Source organism: Pollicipes pollicipes, unplaced genomic scaffold, assembly GCF_011947565.3.
Source record: "Pollicipes pollicipes isolate AB1234 unplaced genomic scaffold, Ppol_2.1 Scaffold_4002;HRSCAF=4701_pilon_pilon_pilon, whole genome shotgun sequence".
NCBI classification, from domain to species: Eukaryota; Metazoa; Arthropoda; class Thecostraca; order Pollicipedomorpha; family Pollicipedidae; genus Pollicipes; species Pollicipes pollicipes.
In genome coordinates, this window is record NW_023596420.1 from 41,963,797 (window position 1) to 41,969,630 (window position 5,834).

Below are 5,834 nucleotides of genomic sequence, written 5' to 3' on the forward strand. Positions count from 1 at the left end.
TTGATGGCATAAGTACTGTAATAAGTGTTGTGGACGTGTTGTTACGACTGCCCCTGTTGTGAGGCGTTGCGCGTCTCAGTGATGTTTGATCACCGGGTCATGAAATCACATATCAAGCCTGTTCTCGTTAGACGTTCAGGCACCTCAATGAAACGTCCTAGGCGATAGCACCTATTCGCCGGGTGTACTTTGGGGGTCATCTCTCCGTAGAGAGTTCCGTGTGTTGTTTGGGCTGCGCGTCAGCTTCAGCCCAGCCTGAGCTGGCCGCGGCACCGACGGCGGCCGCTGACCGCCGCTGCCTTCGCTGCAGATGATGGACCCGAGCCCGAGCCCAGCCACGCTGCCGGCGTCGGCGCCGCCGGCCGCGGCGGCCCGCTCCGCCTCCGAGTCGGACACGCCCGACACGGACCCGGCCGTGCGCGCGCACGCCCGCTCCGTCTCGCACGACTCCTACTTCAACAACCTGCTGGAGCTGAAGCTGCCCTTCTGCGACGACCGGCTGGAGGAGGAGGACGAGGAGCTGCAGACGCAGTACTGCTTTGACGACAGCGACATGCGCGTCTTCAGCGAGGACGAGACGATGCGCGCCACCGACTCGGCCGCTGGCGGCGGTGTCGCATCCGCCAGCTGACGTCGCGCCGCGCGTGCGGCGCGCCGCGCGGGGGCGCCGATAGGGGCGCGTGAAGCGCACGGCGCCCGGCTCTCTTCGCGAGAAGGTGCTATCGGCGCTGAGCCCGGGCGCGCGGCGCCGGGCCGAGGAGGCGGCCGCCGCTGAGCCAGGCCTTCGCCGCGCGTCAAGGTGCGCAAGAAGGCGTCGGTCGAGACTGCTGACGGGCTCCGAGTCGACCAGCGTGGACGTGTCGTCGCTGCGGACGGACGGCTCGGGCGCGGCGACGCTCTCGGCGACAGCGCGCCGGCGCCGGCGCCCGCCCCCCCCGCCCCGGCGCCGGCGCCACCCGCAGCCGCCGGCCGCAGCCGCCGGCCGGCCGCCAGGTGGTGGCGGAGGTGCACGTGTCGCCGGAGCCGAGTACGTGCCAGGACATCATCCTGCTGAGTCCGATCAGCGAGTGCACGGCATCGAGCGCCGAACACTACGGTTCGGCCGTCGGGCCGGCGACGCCGTCGCCGACGACGAGGTGACCGAGTGGTGACGTTCCGAGATCCAGACTCTGACGGCGAGCTGGGCGCCGCCGGCCGCCGGCGCTCCAACCAACCGCATCTCCACGCTGGTGCCCGAGGCGCTGGAGCTGCTCGAAAACCGCCGTCTCACTCGGAGAGCTTCCGCCGCTCGCCGGTGTCTGCCGACGCGGCGCGCACGCCCGACGAACACCGACGAGGCGGGGCGCGTACGAGAAGTGACGCCGGCGGCGGACGGGCCGTGCGACCCCGCTGCCGGAGCTCGAGTACGAGCCGGTGGAGTTCGCGGCGGGGGTGGCGGCGGCGCCCGAGCGCGACTCGGAGCTGTACGAGAACGAGGCGTTTTGGCGGCGTGGCGGAGCGGACGCCGGAGCCCGGTCTCGCCGCGGACGAGAACGGCGACGAGCGTGTACGAGAACGTTCGAGCCGGCGGCGGTCGGCGACGCGTGTACCAGCAGGTGCGTGTTCCGGCACTCGCTGGAGGAGGTGAACGCGCTGGTGGGCCCGCCGCCGGCGCCGACGCCGACGCCGCTGGACCCGCCGCCGCGGCGATGCCGTCTGTGCGGTCGTTCTTCATCGATTGGTCCGGCTCAGCAGCGGAGCGGGCGGGCTCGCCGACGCGCTCCTGTCCGACCTTCTCGGACGGCGGCAGCACGCCCAGCCCTACGGACGTGCGCTCAGCGCAGCTGAGCTCGGCGGCGAGCTCGCCCGAGCGGCTCCCCGCCTCGGCCGACATCACCACGGCCGCCACGTGCTCGACACGCTCGACGACTCCGGCCCTGCCGTCCTATCTGCTGCTGGCGGCGTCGCCCGAGCCGCGCGGAGGCCGCCGCCGCCGCGTGGCGTCATCGAACGCGGTGTGACGTCACCCGATCGGCCGGCGGCGCGCGCCGCAGAGGGAACCTGCGGTGCCGCCGGTGTCGGCTGGTGTGGCTGCGGGACCTCGCCGGCCGTGTTGGACACAGAAGTTGCTGTGTCGCGCCGGGAGGTTCGGCGTCGGCCGCGCGGCGCCCGAGTTTCGGCTTCGGCCGCAGACGGACAGCCGCCGCGGAGCGCGCCGCCGCTCCGTCGTTCGCCGCTGGCAGCGGCGCCGGCCTGTCGCCCGAGGACACGCCCACCGGTAGCCCAGAACCACCGTCCCGGCGGCCGCGCCGGAGGTGTGGGATGACCGGCCCTGCGCCGGTGAAGCCGAGGCGAGAGGCGCGCTTCCCGTGTCAGTTTGAGCCAGTGGCTGTGGATGCCCGCGGGCTGGATGGCGCGCCGGAGACGGCGCCAATGTGCAGCGAAGTGACTCAAGCTGAAAACCCAACCAGGGAGCCAAGATATGACGCGATCTGCTCGGTGACGATGTTGCCAGCGTCCCCGGAATTTTGTTGGCCATGCTGAAGGCGCTAATGCGAGGCCTCTTTCTCTGAGTTCGCAGTGCCGTTGAAGATTTAGCTTTCAGGAGTATCCGCTGGGAATGCTGACTTCCGGAATCTGTAGGGTCACCCGGAGCCTTGTTCCGGCAGGGATTCCCGGCCGCTCCCCAAGCCGTGCTGCTGTGTGAGCCGGAGTCCGGCGCAGAGTTGCTGTCTCCTAGCCCCCTGCCGCCGCCCGAGGAGGCGCTGCTGCCGCAGGGTCCAGACCCCGCGCCACTCCGTCATTGCAACCCGAGCGCGGCACGGACCACGAGGGGACGACGGTCCCGGGGCTGAGCCACGCCCGAAGTCTTGCCCTGTTGCACTCGCGCCGGCCGTTCCGACGATCCGACCTCGCCCGTCGAGGGCGCTCCCACGCGGTCCGAAGGGTCGCAGACGGTCCGGCGGCCCTGGCTGCGGCGGCGGACGAAGAGCGGTCCCGCGCCCCGCCGCCGACCGTGCCGGCCACTCGCTGTACGGCCTGGACCTGTGGAGGCCGGTGACGGCGCGGCCCGTGGCCGTCGTGGACGCCGCCTCGCCGGAGCCGCCGTCGCGGCCGAAGGCAGCCGAGCGGTGTCGAGACGCCGCCGCCGGCCGCGAGATGGGCGAGAGACCGCCGCCGCGCGGCCGGTGCTTGCCAGCGCGTCGTCCGTTGCCGACGATGGCGTGGCGGGCGCCACCACGCCGCCCCTGTCGGGAGCACGCCGGAGGACGAGCAGAGGCCGGCGTCGGCGCTGCTGACGCCCGAGGAGGCGGCCGTGGCCGGCCGCAGACCGTCACAGTTCGCTCCACTCGCAGAGCGTAATGGTGCAGTCGTCGCCGGCCGGCCGCTCGGCGCCGGTCACGATCCCCGGTGGAGACGCGGAGGTAACGGAGCGGCGTGCGCGCGCCGCCGGCCGCGCGCGGCCAGCTGGCCGGGCCCCGGCGGCGGCGGCAGCGCGGCACGGCCGGCCGAGCCGGCGCGGCTGGCTGCGGTCGGACCTGCGCAGGCTCACGACCGGCGCGCCAGCGTCAAGCAGCTGCTCTCCAAGTTTGAGGTCAAGGAGGAGGAGGAGGCGACCGAGGCGGCGGCGGAGCGGCGCCGGTGGAGGCGGGCCGGCAGGCGCCGCCGGCGGCAGCGGCGGTGGTGCAGGAGCCGACGCCGAACACCAGGAAGACGTCCCTGCCCGAGCGACCGCGCTACCTGTTCACGCCGAAGCCGTTCCAACGGCAGATGTCGGACCAGACGGCGGCGCGGCCGCGGCCCGAGTCGGCGGCAGCAGCGGCGCGCGTCAGTCCCCTGTCCTCGCCCGCTGCCGTTCACATCACGGCCAACCCTCTGCACGCGGCAGCCGAGCGGCTGGCGCGCGTCCAGATCGCCGCCGACCCCGCAGCCGTCGCGCCCTCAAACGATACGGCTGCGCGACCGAACGGCCTGCTGCCGGGCGAGGCGGAGCCGGCGGCGCGCGGCTCGCTCAGCCCCGCTGCGCGTCGGCTCGGTGCCGAGCCAGGAGCTCGCGTCAGCTCCGTGCCCAGCCGGCCGGCGGAGGAGCGGCGCGGTCAGACCTGCCGCGCCGCGGCCCGTCGGCCGACCGCGAGGTCGATGACGTGTTCGAGGCGGACGGGCCGCCGTCGCCGACGGCCGCGGCTGCCGACGCGGCGGAGCGGGCGGAAGTACGGGCGGCGCAGCAGTCGCAGGCGACGGTGGTGGAGGGGCGACTGTGCTCGGGCTGGACCCGACCGCGCGGGAGAGAATTGAGCGCTACAAGCAGGCGCCGAAGTCTGCTCAGGGAGAAATACAAGACGGAGAGCTTCAAGCGCGAGAAGACCGAGTTGATGATGACCGGCGCCGGCCGGACGGCGAGCGCCGCGCGGGCGACGCCAAATCACCGTCACCACCGCGACGCGCCGAGCCGCTGCGGCGCTCCGACAGCGAGGTGGCGGCGCCGGCCGAGCGGCCGCCGCGCGTTCCGGCTGTGGCGGCGGCGCCGCCGGCCGCCGCTCCGTTCCGGCGCACCGCGAGCCTGCGCAGCCCCGGCCAGGAGAGCGCGCCGCTGCCGGTCTAGCTGTCCCCCCGCCGCCGCCGCCGCTGCCCCGGCTGACGCGACGGTCAGTGTGAATGACCGGCTGGCGGCGGCCCGGGAGCGGGTCTCGCAGCTGCGAGGCCAAGACGGGCGCCGGCGCGCGATCCCACAGAGGATGTGAACGTGCGGGAGCAGGTGGCGGGCTGGAGCCGCGGCCAGAGGGCGCTACAGCGGGCCGGCCGCAGCCAGCGCCGCCGTCAGCGTCCGAGCGCAGGCCGCCGACCCCGGCAAGATTCGCAACATCGGCCGCCAAGTTCGAGGAGACGGCCGAGGGCGCGCGCAAGACCAACTACGTGTCGACCGTGTAGCGATCCCACTCATTCCAGACGACATGCAATTCATGTACTCTCACGTTAACGTTCGGCGTGCTTTGGTGGCCTGCGAGAGCACGACGGAGCCGTGTCATTTGTATTAGAGGCCTGTCCGGTCGGCGCGGGCGGATCATCGATTGTGTTCACCCTTCTTTACACTTGTTTCATAATTTGCGCCTTGACTGTCATGCGCCGCCGGTGTTGTGACAATATCGATTTGCTCATCTCGTGTTTTTGATTTGTTGCGCTCGTATTTTGTGAACAGTGTTCCGCCATGTTTTGTGGATGTTGCCAAAGAGAGCATGGAATCTGTGACTGGACTGGAATGGGGCGTCGACAATATGTCAGGTATTGTGCCACTGAACTGATTTTGTATATAAGCTTGCTGCTTTTATTTATGTAAGGAAGTGACTGAACGGTGCTTACATAAACAATAGTTGCCAAGACTGTGTTTGTAAGAAACGAAGCAGGCGGCGCCCCAGGCGCTAATGACGCGGTCTACATTCTGAAGCCCTACATCCTTAATTCCAGTGTCAGAAACTAGCCTGCGCAACGCTGTGTTTGCGGACCATGTCAACCGCCGGAGAATCACGCCAAGACGTGAGTGCCTTACGGTGTCCGACGGGAACGATCCAAGCCCGGGTGGAGCGACAGCGAGGTGCTAGCGCTTTCGGAGCCCCGCACAGACGCGGTACACGGGTCCGTGCGCGCGCTCCGGAAGCATCCATCGACGTCGTCGCGTGGGCGATGGGCGTGCACGACACCGCACTGTCCGTCCGTCGGCGGTGGTGACCGGTACGGGTCCGGTGCACACGCTCCGGAAGCATCCGTCGGCGTCGCTGGCGCGTGGGCGGTGAGCGCACACGTCACTAGCGCCGTCCTGTCGGTGGCGGTCTGGTGGGTCCGACGGGATGGCGCCGCTA